The sequence below is a fragment of the Oncorhynchus mykiss genome, chromosome 3 (assembly GCF_013265735.2).
Source record: "Oncorhynchus mykiss isolate Arlee chromosome 3, USDA_OmykA_1.1, whole genome shotgun sequence".
Lineage (NCBI taxonomy): Eukaryota > Metazoa > Chordata > Actinopteri > Salmoniformes > Salmonidae > Oncorhynchus > Oncorhynchus mykiss.
This window is the reverse complement of record NC_048567.1, coordinates 3,882,528-3,898,037: the sequence shown is the minus strand read 5'-3', so window position 1 is coordinate 3,898,037 and position 15,510 is coordinate 3,882,528.

Here is a 15,510-nt window from a genome sequence, read left to right as displayed (position 1 = left end):
AGTTACTGAGGGACGTGGAGGTTACCGTCGTGGTAGGCTGCACAAAAACAACTATTTTACCTGTCAGGTTAACCACTGTTTCCTGGGGGGAATAAAATAAAATAAACGTTTGAATTGTGAAATGTGACATCACAAACCATTCTTGAACGTGAAATGTTATAAAACAGCTTTAAAAAGTTGAACCGACTCTTGTTTCCTACAATCACAACTGCAGTGCTAAGCTACTGCCAAATAGATGTCGGATCATTGAATTAAAATTTAGAGGCAATAGGGCTAGAATGTTTATTTCTTTAGAGTCTAAGACAATGGGTGGGGGGTGTAAGCTGACATATGGAATTGTTTTAAGATGGTCATACTATGGATCATTTAGCTATTTGATTTAGAACTTTAGGACCCCTTTATGTATCCTCACATTTTTTAAACAATTATTTGATCAAATATTCATTTTGGCTGCCAAAGCCTATAGAAACACATTCACAAATGTCAAAAAGCAGTCAAAAAGTCAAAAAATATATCACGAGAATCAAGGTTTTGAAGTGTCTGTCCTAAATCTAGGAGATATAAAAAATCTCAGGAAATAAACAAATACACAGATTTTACCCCTTTTCTGTGTAGGCACAAAACGACCTTCATACTGTACTTCCATTTGTTTTTTAAACCAGTACCGGTTACCTTTAGATGAGTCCCGTGACACTTGTGGTGTTATAGAGCAAAAGGGAGAACACCATCGTGTTCGTGAGAATCTCAACCTTTCCACAGTGGGGTCCCAAAAGTTTGTAGCCCAAACAGTTAGGACTCTACCAAACAGAAGTTGGCATATTAATGGTAGCGACTTCAGATGAGTCTTCTGCCACTTGTGTGGGTCGTAGAGGAAAACGTGTTTATCAGGATGCTTTACTGTTGGCATGACACAGGACTGATGGTAGCGCTCACCTTGTCTTCTCCGGACAAACTTTTTTTCCGGATGCCCCAAACAATCGGAAAGGGGATTCATCAGAGAAAATGACTTTACCCCGGTCCTCAGCAGTCCAATTCCTGTAACTTTTGCAGAATATCAGTCTGTCCCTGATGTTTTTCCTGGAGAGAAGTGGCTTCTTTGCTGCCCTTCTTGACACCAGGCCATCCTCCAAAAATCTTCGTCTCACTGTGCGTGCAGATGCACTCACACCTGCCTGCTACCATTCCTGAGCAAGCTCTGTACTGGTGGTGCCCCAATCCCGCAACTGAATCAACTTTAGGAGACGGTCCTGGCGCTTGCTGGACTTTCTTGGGCGCTCTGAAGCCTTCTTCACAACAATTGAACCGCTCTCCTTGAAGTTCTTGATGATCCGATAAAATTAAGTGAAATCTTACTGGTAGCAATATCCTTGCCTGTGAAGCCCTTTTTGTGCAAAGCAATGATGACGGCAAGTGCTTCCTTGCAGGTAACCATGGTTGACAGAGGAAGAACAATGATTCCAAGCACCACCCTCCTTTTGAAACTTCCAGTCTGTTATTCAAACTCAATGCATTGAAATGCATTGGAAATGTTTTTTGGAGATTCAGTTCATTTGCATGGCAAAGAGGGACTTTGCAATTAATTGCAATTCATCTGATCACTCTTCATAACATTCTGGAGTATATGCAAATTGCCATCACACAAACTGAGGCAGCAGACTTTGTGAAAATTAATATTTGATTCAGTACATGTATTTGAGTTTAATTCTAGCAGGCCAGATGAGATACTACATTTTCTGTCTCTATTAATGTCTGAAGTTTGCTGCAGTCTGTTACAACACTCACATAGTCTTATCCAGAGCGACCAACAGTTAGTGCATTCATCTTAAGATAGCTAGGAGGGATAACCAAATATCACAAAGTCATAGTAAGTACAACTGCTCCTCAGTAAAGCAGCTATCAGCTATTTAATCACTGGGAAACAAGCTGATTTGAGGTTTTAGCCCAACCCATCTACTGTACCAGTGAAGTTTCCTATAATAAAAAGACATTGATGTGAAGACGGAGAAATGCAGTAGTTCCTGATGATCTCATGACAACAGAGAAGTATACTTAGACTTTGCCATTGTTAATACTTTATTTGAAGTGGGTCTTACATATTATTAGGGAATCATTACACCTTTATGAAACCAGCCATCACATAATGTATGTGTATTGCAGTACTCCTGTCCCTCAGACCAGTAAGGGTTTCTTTTCTCCTTTCCCACAGCAGCCAATTAGGAGTTGTACTGCCTTTGGGCTGTGAGGACAATACAAACATGTTATAATGTCTTACTATCATCATTATAAGTTATATATTCCCGTAAGTGCTTTGTGACATGCAACTACAATTGTCAAATGTCACTATTTTTTACATATTCTAATGCAGGGCACTCCAACCCTGTTCCTGGAGAGCTACCCTCCTGTAGGTTTATACCAGGACTCTCCATCCCTGTTCCAGGAGAGCTACCCTGCTATAGTTTTTCACTCAAACTATGTTCCTGGAGAGCTACCCTGCTGTAGTTTTTCACTCAAACTATGTTCCTGGAGAGACACCCTCCTGTAGGTTTTCACTCCAACCCTGTTCCTGGAGAGCTACCCTCCTGTAGGTTTTCACTCCATCCCTGTTCGTGGAGAGCTAACCTCCTGTAGGTTTTCACTTCAACCCCAGTTGTAACTAATCTGATTTATCTTATTAACCAGTGAATTATTTGAATCAGATTTTGCTAGAATAGGGTTGGAATGAAAAGCTACAGGATGGTATCTCTCTAGGAACAGGGTTGGAGAGCCATCTTCTAATGAGACTATGGTGCATTGTTTTATGGAGAATAGTTGTGTGTTGATAGGTTTGATGAATCAGCTCTGTTAGCAGAACTAATTGAGCCCATAATGTGGCCAACTGCATGCTGTCACTGGATGCTTTACTCTGGAAAAGAAAAGAAAACAAGTTAATGTGTTCAGATATGTATTCTGCATTCCAATATAGGAGATATGTTGTCATAACAAGAAAAAAGCATCAATGTATACCATTATGCATATTATTAACTAATTATGAACTCATCAGCCAGTTTATTAGGCACCCCCATCGAGTCCCGGGTTGGATCCCCCCTTTGCCTCCACAACAGCCTGTATTATTTGGGGAATTGATTCTACAAGTCAGAGACATTCCACAGGGATGTTGGTCCATGCTGACGCAATGACATCACACAGTTGCTGCAGATTGGACAGCGGTTCTCCACCGCCACCAGCCTGTACCGTTGACACCAGACAGGATGGGTCCATGGACTCATGCTGCTTACGATAGTGTAATGTTAGAATATGAAAAATGAAATAGTCACCTTTTGTCTTGTGAGTCAACTCTGATGATGAGTCTGTAGCTGCTCTTCCATTTGAGATGAGAGTGAATTATGATTATACCTCCTCATATGTATATTTTTAAAGTAATCTTACGTACTATTGCACCCTGCCTCGTAAGCCCTCCTATCTGTAGATGTACAGTACCTACAAGATTCCCAAAACAATATTTTTAACTGTCTTACATGAACCATCTACTGGTTTGACATCTTTTGGCAGGATTATCTTGGCCAACCCCAGTTAAACTTATTGTCTAACTAGTCTCAAGAAAAACATGACATTCAGCATCTGACAACACATTATCTAGTCATCAATCAAAGAAGAAGAAAGATGATTGTAACTCTTTCAACTTCACCTAGCTGGTGGCTATAAAAACACACGTACCAGGAACTGCCATTACTTCCTCAATCCTTTCCTGATGAGCAAATGATGTCACTAGGGTTGCACCTTTTGGGTTATATTCAGAGGTGGAAACTTTCCGTGGGAATTAACAGGAATATATGGGAATTAACGGAAATATATGCAAATGAGTTAGCATTGAATATATTTACCATATCATATGGAAACAGAAACATAGACATTTTACCTTATCATAAGTATACATAATTGCAAATGATAAAATATTTCCAATAAAAAAATGTAAAACAATTTAGTTAAGAATTGAACTTTAATGAAATGAGTTGACTCTTCACATGGGATGATTTCACTGAACAACAAAGGAAAGGGAATATTGAATGATCCCCAATGATCCATCAACTCTCCCAAATCCGTTTTCAATATACATCTGTAAAATGATAGTCTTGAAACTCAAGCTTTGGTTGTCTTCCTCTCAGGCTTCCATGTCTTCTCCCTGGACCTCGTCAATGTCCACCTCTTGAACATCAGACTCTGAGGCCTCATTTTCACTGTCACTTTCCAACCTTGTTGGGGATGGCTCATTGTCAGGCTCAAAAAGCCTCAAATTTGCCTTGATGGCCACCAATTTTCCAACCCTTGTATTAGTCAGCCTGTTTTGTGCTTTGGTGTATAGGTTCCCAAACAAGGACCAATTGCGCTCTGAGGCGGCTGATGTTGGTGGGATTTGGAGAAAGATGGAGGCAACAAATCAAATCAAATCAAATCAAATGTATTTATATAGCCCTTCGTACATCAGCTGATATCTCAAAGTGCTGTACAGAAACCCAGCCTAAAACCCCAAACAGCAAGCAATGCAGGTGTAGAAGCACGGTGGCTAGGAAAAACTCCCTAGAAAGGCCAAAACCTAGGAAGAAATCTAGAGAGGAACCAGGCTATGTGGGGTGTCCAGTCCTCTTCTGGCTGTGCCGGGTGGAGATTACAACAGAACATGGCCAAGATGTTCACATGTTCATAAATGACCAGCATGGTCCAATAATAATAAGGCAGAACAGTTGAAACTGGAGCAGCAGCACGGCCAGGTGGACTGGGGACAGACAGGAGTCATCATGTCAGGTAGTCCTGAGGCATGGTCCTAGGGCTCAGGTCCTCCGAGAGAGAGAAAGAAAGAGAGAATTAGAGAGAGCACACTTAAATTCACACAGGACACCGAATAGGACAGGAGAAGTACTCCAGATATAACAAACTGACCCTAGCCCCCCGACACATACACTACTGCAGCATAAATACTGGAGGTTAAGACAGGAGGGGTCAGGAGACACTGTGGCCCCATCCGAGGACACCCCCAGACAGGGCCAAACAGGAAGGATATAACCCCACCCACTTTGCCAAAGCACAGCCCCCACACCACTAGAGGGATATCTTCAACCACCAACTTACCATCCTGAGACAAGGCTGAGTATAGCCCACAAGATCTCCGCCACGGCACAACCCAAGGAGGGGGCGCCAACCCAGACAGGATGATCACATCAGTGACTCAACCCACTCAGGTGACGCACCCCTCCCAGGGACGGTATGAGAGAGCCCCAGTAAGTCAGTGACTCTGCCCCTGTAACAGGGTTAGAGGCAGAGAATCCCAGTGGAAAGAGGGGAACCGGCCAGGCAGAGACAGCAAGGGCGGTTCGTTGCTCCATAGCCTTTCCGTTCACCTTTCCACTCCTGGGCCAGACTACACTCAATCATATGACCCGCTGAAGAGACGAGTCTTCAGTAAAGACTTAAAGGTGGAGACCGAGTTTGCGTCTCTGACATGGGTAGGCAGACCGCTCCATAAAAATGGAGCTCTATAGGAGAAAGCCCTGCCTCCAGCTGTTTGTTTAGAAATTCTAGGGACAATTAGGAGGCCTGCGTCTTGTGACCGTAGCGTACGTGTAGGTATGTACGGCAGGACCAAATCAGAGAGATAGGTAGGAGCAAGCCCATGTAATGCTTTGTAGGTAAGCAGTAAAACCTTGAAATCAGCCCTTGCTTTGACAGGAAGCCAGTGTAGGGAGGCTAGCACTGGAGTAATATGATCAAATTTTTGGGCTCTAGTCAGGATTCTAGCAGCCGTATTTAGCACTAACTGAAGTTTATTTAGTGCTTTATCCGGGTAGCCGGAAAGTAGAGCATTGCAGTAGTCTAACCTAGAAGTGACAAAAGCATGGATTAATTTTTCTGCATAATTTTTGGACAGAAAGTTTCTGATTTTTGCAATGTTACGTAGATGGAAAAAAGCTGTCCTTGAAATGGTCTTGATATGTTCTTCAAAAGAGAGATCAGGGTCCAGAGTAACGCCGAGGTCCTTCACAGTTTTATTTGAGACGACTGTACAACCATTAAGATTAATTGTCAGATTCAAAAGAAGATCTCTTTGTTTCTTGGGACCTAGAACAAGCATCTCTGTTTTGTCCGAGTTTAAAAGTAGATCGTTTGCAGCCATCCACTTTCTTATGTCTGAAACACATGCTTCTAGCGAGGGCAATTTTGGGGCTTCACCATGTTTCATTGAAATGTACAGCTGTGTGTCATCCGCATAGCAGTGAAAGTTAACATTATGTTTTCGACTGACATCCCCAAGAGGTAAAATATATAGTGAAAACAATAGTGGTCCTAAAACGGAACCTTGAGGAACACCGAAATTTACAGTTGATTTGCCAGAGGACAAACCATTCACAGAGACAAACTGATATCTTTCCGACAGATAAGATCTAAACCAGGCCAGAACTTGTCCGTGTAGACCAATTTGGGTTTCCAATCTCTCCAAAAGAATGTGGTGATCGATGATATCAAAAGCAGCACTAAGGTCTAGGAGTACGAGGACAGATGCAGAGCCTCGGTCTGATGCCATTAAAAGGTCATTTACCACCTTCACAAGTGCAGTCTCAGTGCTATGATGGGGTCTAAAACCAGACTGAATTATTTCGTATACATTGTTTGTCTTTAGGAAGGCAGTGAGTTGCTGCGCAACAGCCTTTTCTAAAATTTTTGAGAGGAATGGAAGATTCGATATAGGCCGATAGTTTTTTATATTTTCTGGGTCAAGGTTTGGCTTTTTCAAGAGAGGCTTTATTACTGCCACTTTTAGTGAGTTTGGTACACATCCGGTGGATAGAGAGCCGTTTATTATGTTCAACATAGGAGGGCCAAGCACAGGAAGCAGCTCTTTCAGTAGTTTAGTTGGAATAGGGTCCATTATGCAGCTTGAAGGTTTAGAGGCCATGATTATTTTCATCATTGTGTCAAGCGATATAGTACACTCTCTTGATCCTAGGTCCTGGCAGAGTTGTGCAGACTCAGGACAACTGAGCTTTGAAGGAATACGCAGATTTAAAGAGGAGTCCGTAAGTTGCTTGCTAATAATCATGATCTTTTCCTCAAAGAAGTTCATGAATTTATCACTGCTAAAGTGAAAGCCATCCTCTCTTGGGGAATGCTGCTTTTTAGTTAGCTTTGCGACAGTATCAAAAAGGAATTTCGGATTGTTCTTATTTTCCTCAATTAGGTTAGAAAAATAGGATGATCGAGCAGCAGTAAGGGCTCTTCGGTACTGCACGCTACTGTCTTTCCAAGCTAGTCTGAAGACTTCCAGTTTGGTGTGGCGCCATTTCCGTTCCAATTTTCTGGAAGCTTGCTTCAGAGCTCGGGTATTTTCTGTGTACCAGGGAGCTAGTTTCTTATGAGAAATGTTTTTCGTTTTTAGGGGTGCAACTGCATCTAGGTATTGCGCAAGGTTAAATTGAGTTCCTCAGTTAGGTGGTTAACTGATTTTTGTCCTCTGGCGTCCATGGGTAGACAGAGGGAATCTGGAAGGACATCAAGGAATCTTTGTGTTGTCTGTGAATTTATAGCACGACTTTTGATGTTCCTCGGTTGGGGTCTGAGCAGATTATTTGTTGCAATTGCAAACGTAATAAAATGGTGGTCCCATAGTCCAGGATTATGAGGAAAAACATTAAGATCCACAACAATTATTCCATGGGACAAAACTAGGTCCAGAGTACGACTGTGACAGTGAGTGGGTCCAGAGACATGTTGGACAAAACCCACTGAGTCGATGTTGGGAAATGATGGGAAAACAAGGGAAAGAGCCTCAGATCCTAATGTCCCTTCCACCAGGTGGGTGATGAGATATGTTGGCACAACTGCCATATTGCATCTCCATCCCAAAGCCCTTGCTTGGAAGTGTACTTCTCCAGACTGCCAAGAACCTTGCCCTCATCCAGGCCAAGGTGGCGAGACATGGTAGTGATGACACCATAGGTCTTGTTGATCTCTGTACCAGACAGGATGCTATTGCCAGTGTACTTGGGGTCCAACATGTACGCTGCGGCGTGTTTGGGCTTCAGGCAGAAGTCTTCACACTTTTTGATGTATTCCAGAACTGCAATTTCCTCTGCTTGGAGCAACAGTGAAGTGGGCAGGGCAGTACAGACTTCTTCTCTTACATCTGCAAGCAGAGTCTGAACATCAGACAGGATGGCATTGTCTTCCTCAATCCGTGCAATGGCTACTGCTATAGGTTTCAGGAGTTTCAGGCTGCTTACCCCTCTCTCCCAAAATACATCATCCAGGAGGATCCTCTTGATGGGGCTGTCCATATCGGCAGACTGTTATAAGGCAATTTATTGGAGAGACTCCTTCCCCTCCAGGAGACTGTCAAACATGATGACAATACCACCCCGACGTGTGTTGCTGGGCAGCTTCAATGTGGTGCTCTAATATAACTTGATGACCCTTCACATACCTAACCATTGCCTTGGCTTTCTTGTAGAGTGTATCCATCGTTTTCAGTGCCATGATGTCCTTGAGGAGCAGATTCAATGCATGAGCAGCACAGCCAATGGGTGTGATGTGAGGGTAGGGCTCCTCCACTTTAGACCAAACTGCCTTCATGATCATAACATTGTCTGTCACCAGTGCAAATACCTTCTGTGGTCCAAGGTCATTGATGACTGCCTTCAGCTCATCTGCAATGTAGAGGCCGGTGTGTCTGTTGTCCCTTGTGTCTGTGCTCTTGTAGAAAACTGGTTGAGGGATGGAGATGATGGAGTTAATTATTCCTTGCCCACGAACATTCGACCACCCATCAGAGATGTTTGCAATACAGTCTGCTTTCTCTATGATTTGCTTGACCTTCACTTGAACTCTGTTGAACTCTGATTCCAGCAAAAGAGTAGATAAAGCATGTGTTAGGGTTTTTCCTAGGGGTCATGATAGGGGCTGTACCAAATGTGTGATGTATTATAATAATTGATTATGCTTATGTTGTATTAATAGAAGGGGTGAGGTTATAAGACCCCTCCCTCCTTACATTTATCTGGTCCTTGACTACAGATTAACAATATATATTGTACATTATGAGGTTTAACCTCTCTGCGCACCGAACCCGTTAGCGGGATGAAATTCGACAACATACAGTGATCGCTACTTAAATAGTCATATTGAACATTCATGAAAATACAAGTGTCTCACATGTTTCGAAAGCGTAGAATCTTGCTAATCCAACTGCGTTGTCAGATTTAAAAAAGGATTTACTGCTAAAGAATACGATGTGATTATCTGAGGATAGAGCCCCATAAAAACAACTATTTCAACCAGCACAGGCGTAACAAAATCACAAACTGCAATAAAATAAATTGTTTACCTTTGACGATCTTCCTCTGTTTGCAATCCCAATGCTCATTGTTACACAATGAATGGTCTTTTGTTTGATAAAATCCATTTTTATAGCCTAACGAAACATTTTGTGAACCGCTTGTGTCGTGAATTCCGTCTCATTCCATTTTCGACGACACATTCGATGTAAATACACACACTAAACGTGACTTTTCCAGTCATGATTGGTTTCATTGCAATCAACTGGTTTGTTTGTAACACAACCAAACGTGATGGGCCATTTCGCGGGATGTATTGACTGAAAGAAACCAATTTGAAGACAACCAGTAATGACATAATTGTACACCAATGATATGACCACTGTTTCGTTGATTGACTGTATTTTAACCCAATGACCACTGATCGTCTTGAAATCTAGCTGGGTAGATAGCCAATGAGCTGAAGTAAACGGCAATATGTAATGTTTATGTGTTGGAAGACCAACCCATGTAGTAAACTCCGGCATAAAGAGGGTAATTCGCCATTGAAGTTTCATACCGGAAGGAGCAACGCATGTTACGCACAGCGTTGTTTTGGTAAAGCGCATCTTCAGCTGTTTATATATCAATCAGTATGGCGACTAAGTCAGGGAAAGCTAAATCTAAGTCTAGATATACAGATGTACACACAATTTTAGAAGAAATTGATCGGGAAAGTGAGACAGAGATTGTTGGAGGACGATTCATTTAGCGATTCCCAAATGGAGGAATATTTTTTGAACGGAGAGGACATCGTTTTGGACTGGTAAGTTATTCTCATGCTAATGCCGTTGTTTGAAATTAATAACATTAAATATTATTTGTGATTTTTTTTACATTTTAGTAGCAATATATAAAAATGTAATGTAATGAAATGTGAGATGCGTGTGTCTGCCGCCCCACCCCACCCCCACATGAAATAGCCTATTTGAGGCTGTTGAGGGGAGGGCAGGCCCACAACAATGGCCAAAGTGAAATGGAGACAGTAGATACAGCTGGTCTGTTGTAATATAATAAAGACAGTAGATCTAGCTGGTCTGTCATAATATAATAGAGACAGTAGATCTAGCTGAAATGTCATAATATAAAATAGACAGTAGATCTAGCTGGTCTGTCATAATATAAATGAGACAGTAGATCTAGCAGGTCTATAATAATATATTCAACCGTATGTTCCCTGTACTCTATATATATCTGTTTATTATACCTGTTGATATAGGGCTCATATGTGAAACTATTCTAACTGAACATTTTCTTTCACAGTGACACTGACACCGAATGGGAGCCCCCAGTGCCAAGGTGTCCATCCCCCATGTTTTTTCTCCATGTTTTGGGGGGGTGTGTTAGAATACCATTTTGGTATTTTGTATATAGTTACTCCATTCAAAATGTATAATTTCACCAATTTGGCCACTTGGGTACATTTGGGCTACTTGTGTGGGACACCTGGGTGACTTCATGATAAATATCACGTAGCACACTCAGTACTGTTGCCCTCTTGTGTTTTTCACTGAAATTGTCGCCATCATCCTATCTGAATGTTTGTTTGGTATTTTTCATTTTAAAGATGATACAACAATAAAAATGAAAAAACATATGTTTTTTTCATTGTATTATCTAAACCAGATCTATTGTGTTATATTCACTCAGACAGTGTAGTAGTGTGGGCTCAATAGCATCTCATTAGTGTGCAAGATCTTGAGAATCAGCTGTACATGTGATGGAAAAATGCACTGCACATTCAGAGGGTTGCAATTCCATTTAATTAGTTTAACCACAAGACCTTGAACTGCCTTATGTGTGTCCCATAAAAAAAACATTCACTGTTGTAAGCTCACCTTTTTGATGAATTTAAGCAAAATTTCCCAAATTCCCAGGCTTAGCTTTCCATGGAACATTTTCAGAAAATGTACGGACATTTACCGGAAAGTTTCCGACCCTTTGCAACCTTAGATGTCATGCATGTTTTGTTCTAAAGACAGGTGTAGGAGAGGCAGACAGAAACAGTAATATACTGTTATTGACTTGGTTGCAAAACTGGTTGAATGATGGTTAACTGACAGATGGCAGCAATTTCCTGTTATCTCTAACATTTAATGTGAATGTTTCGTAATTCTAAAACACACCTGTGTGTGGAGATTAGAGGTCGACCGATTATTTGGAATGGCCGATTAATTTGTCCCGATTTCAAGTTTTCATAACAATCGGTAATCTGCATTTTTGGACACCGATCATGGCCAATTAAATTGCACTTCACGAGGAGACTGTGTGGTAGGCTGACTACCTGTTATGCAAGTTCAGCAAGGAGCCAAGGTAAGGTGCTAGCTAGCATTAAACATATTTTATAAAAAACAATCACTCTCAACATAATCACTAGTTAATTACACATGGTTGATGATATTACTAGTTTATCTAGCTTGTCCTGCGCTGCATATAATCATATAATCGATGCGGTGCCTGATAATTTATAATTGAATCATAGCCTACTTCGCCAAACGGGTGATTTAACTTGTTATGGCTTCAGTCCCACTAACAGGATAAGTGTCATCAACAACCGCTGAATAGCATAGCGCTACATTCAATAAATATTACTAAAAATATTTATATTCATGAAATCACAAGTGCAATATAGGAAAACACAGCTTAGCCTTTTGTTAATCCACCTGTCGTGTCAGATTTTGAAATTATGCTTTACAGCGAAAGCAATCCAAGCGTTTGTGTAAGTTTATCGATCGCACGACGAAACATTAAGTACACTTAGCATCAGGTAGCTTGGTCACGAAAATCAGAAAAGCAATCAAATGAATCGTTTACCTTTGATGATCTTCGGATGTTTTCACTCACGAGACTCCCAGTTACACAACAAATGTTCCTTTTGTTCCATAAAGATAATTTTTATATCCAAAATTTGTTTGGCGTGTTATGTTCAGAAATCCACAGGAAAGAGTGGTCACGACAACGAAAATTCCAAATAGTTTCCATAATGTCCACAGAAACATGTCAAACGTTTTCTATAATCATTCCTCAGGTTGTTTTTAAAATATATAATCGATAATATATCAACCGCAAATGTCTTTCACAGAAGGAGAGGGAAAAGCAATACCTATCCAAACTCTTTTGCGCAAGCAAAACTCATGTGACCACTTGACCCGATGTTATTGTTCTGGCTCATTTTTCAAAATAAAAGCCTGAAACTATGTCTGAAGACTGTTGACACCTTGAGGAAGCGATAGGAAAATGAATCTGGTTGTCACACCCTGACCATAGTTTGCTTTGTATGTTTCTATGTTTTGGTTGGTCAGGATGTGATCTGAGTGGGCATTCTATGTTGGATGTCTTGTTTGTCTATTTCTATGTCTGGCCTGATATAGTTCTCAATCAGAGGCAGGTGTTAGTCATTGTCTCTGATTGGGAACCATATTTAGGTAGCCTGGGTTTCACTGTGTGTTTGTGGGTGATTGTTCCTGTCTCTGTGTTTTGCACCAGACAGGGCTGTTTTTGGTTTTCCACGTTTATTGTTTTGTAGTGTTCGTGTTTATCTGTTTTTATTAAACACGAATTAATATAATCATGCTGCGTTTTGGTCCGCCTCTACTTCACCCCAAGAGAACCGTTACACTGGTTCATATCCCTTTAAATCCAGCAAAGGGAGGCTATGGAACATGGAGTTTTCAAAATAGAAGCCACTTCCTGTTTTGATTTTCCTCAGGGTTTCGCCTGCAATATCAGTTATGTTATACTCACAGACAATATTGTGACAGTTTTGGAAACGTTAGAGTGTTTTCTATCCAATACTAATAATAATATGCATATATTAGCAACTGAGACTGAGGAGCTGGCCGTTTACAATGGGCACCTTTTCATCCAAGCTACTCAATACTGCCCATGCAGCCATAAAAAGTTAACAAGCCCATTCGCGGAAAAAGCACTGTCATTGCACCAATGTGTACCTAACCATAAACATCAACACCTTTCTTAAAATCAATACACAAGTATATATTTTTAAACCTGCATATTTAGTTAATATTGCCTGCTAACATCAATTTCTTTTAACTAGGGAAATTGTGTCACTTCTCTTGCGTTCTGTGCAACACAGTCAGGGTATATGCAGCAGTTTGGGCCGCCTGGCTCGTTGCGAACTGTGAAGACTATTTCTTCCTAACAAAGACAGCCAACTTCGCCAAACGGGGGATGATTTAACAAAAGCGCATTTTTCCAAAAAAAGCATAATAGTTGCACGAATGTACCTAACGATAAACATCAATGCCTTTCTTAAAATCAGTACACAGAAGTATATATTTTTAAACCTGCATATTTAGTTAAAAGAAATTCATGTTAGCAGGCAATATTAAACTAGGGAAACTGTGTCACTTCTCTTGCGTTCATTGCACGCAGAGTCAGGGTATATGCAACAGTTTGGGCCGCCTGGCTAGTTGCAAACTAATTTGCCAGAATTGTATGTATTTATGACATAACATTGAAGGTTGTGCAATGTAATAGTAATATTTAGACTTATGGATGCCAACTGTTAAGATAAAATACAGAATATATAGTATTTCACTGAAAGAATAAACGTTTTTTTTTTCGAAATTATAGTTTCCGGATTTGACCATATTAATGACCATATTAATGACCTATGTATTTCTGTGTGTTATTATGCTATAATTAAGTCTATGATTTGATATTTGACAGAGCAGTCTGACTGAGCGGTGGTAGGCAGCAGCAGGCTCATAAGCATTCATTCAAACAGCACTTTCGTGCGTTTGCCAGCAGCTCTTCGCAATGCTTCGAGTACAGGAGGGGACTGAGCACACACCCCTGCGGGGCCCCCGTGTTGAGGATCAGCGCGTCGGATGTGTTGTTACCTACCCTTACCTCCTGGGGGAAATGTATCCTCCAAACACCAGCTTCTCTGGCATTGTCACTTTTATACAAAGGGTTACCAACATATTCAAATCATGATTGACATATTTGAATTAAAAATGTAATTTTGATTAATTTATTCATACTATTTCATCCACCACAAGATATAGTCCCGACACAAATCTAGGGTTGCTACCCAGCCGGCGTCGTTCGTTGTATCGGTTCGGTTGCCAGAGACGCAACCCAGTCGTTCAGTCTTTTTGTTCCGTATCTATGGACACGACCCAGTCTTTCGATCTAAATGTTCTATTGCCATACTCGCTGACAACATTCACATCCCTTGCTTGCTAGCTAGCCAACTACGGCTAACTTTCAGTCACATCAAACAGTGCAGCCAGAAAACAACAAAGTAGCTGTATTTGCATTTGTTTACGCAGTTTTCTAGTGACATTTGGATACATCCGTAACAATGAGCTAATAAGCCGCGATTTCACCTGGCATAGGAAATGTGCTCTCTCGTCAGGACATTGTTGTTCAGAGGAGCTAGCCAACAACACAGCTAACACAATCACTTCAAACTGAAGCTGTAAAAACCACATACGTTTTGTTTGACCTGCTTTCAATTTATATTTTCTTTGTTTAAATCCATAAAAATTAGGCCAGCTGATTCATGATTTCGACTGGCTGAGAAACGCGGCCTGCCTGTTTGTCTCCTCCCGACACGTTCATTACTATGAGACTGGAGATCGAATTTAAGTATTGAAACAATGTTGCCAAAGTCGGAGAGACAGACCCCAAGGTTTATACAAATCTCTGCTGTTGAAAACAAAATGTTAGTCTAAAAGAAACTTGAGGTAATGTCTAGATGCTTTTTATAGTGGTGATCAGGTTTATAAATTGCTTGGTTGGGCTGATGAAACAGTGGATTTCGCAGGCAAATGGAACAAAGCAAAGAGGCATTTTAACGTTATAGATTTAGCCGGTGGTAACTTGTGAAATACACACCGGCTGGAATGCGGTTTAAACCAATCAGCATTCAGAATTAGACCCACCCATTATATAATCATAAAGAACAATGCAAACAACAAAGCGGATGTGCGTTTGATGAAGATTACCATGGAGTGTGACAGTGATCTTTTGGCCTCCATAACATTTGGATGTATAGCGGACTTAAAACAAAAAAAGATCACTATGAATATTCTAAATAACAAGGTCACAATATGTAGCGCAGTCAAACTCAAGTCAATTATGAATTAATTGATTAAGTCCTGTTTTGCATTTATTTATT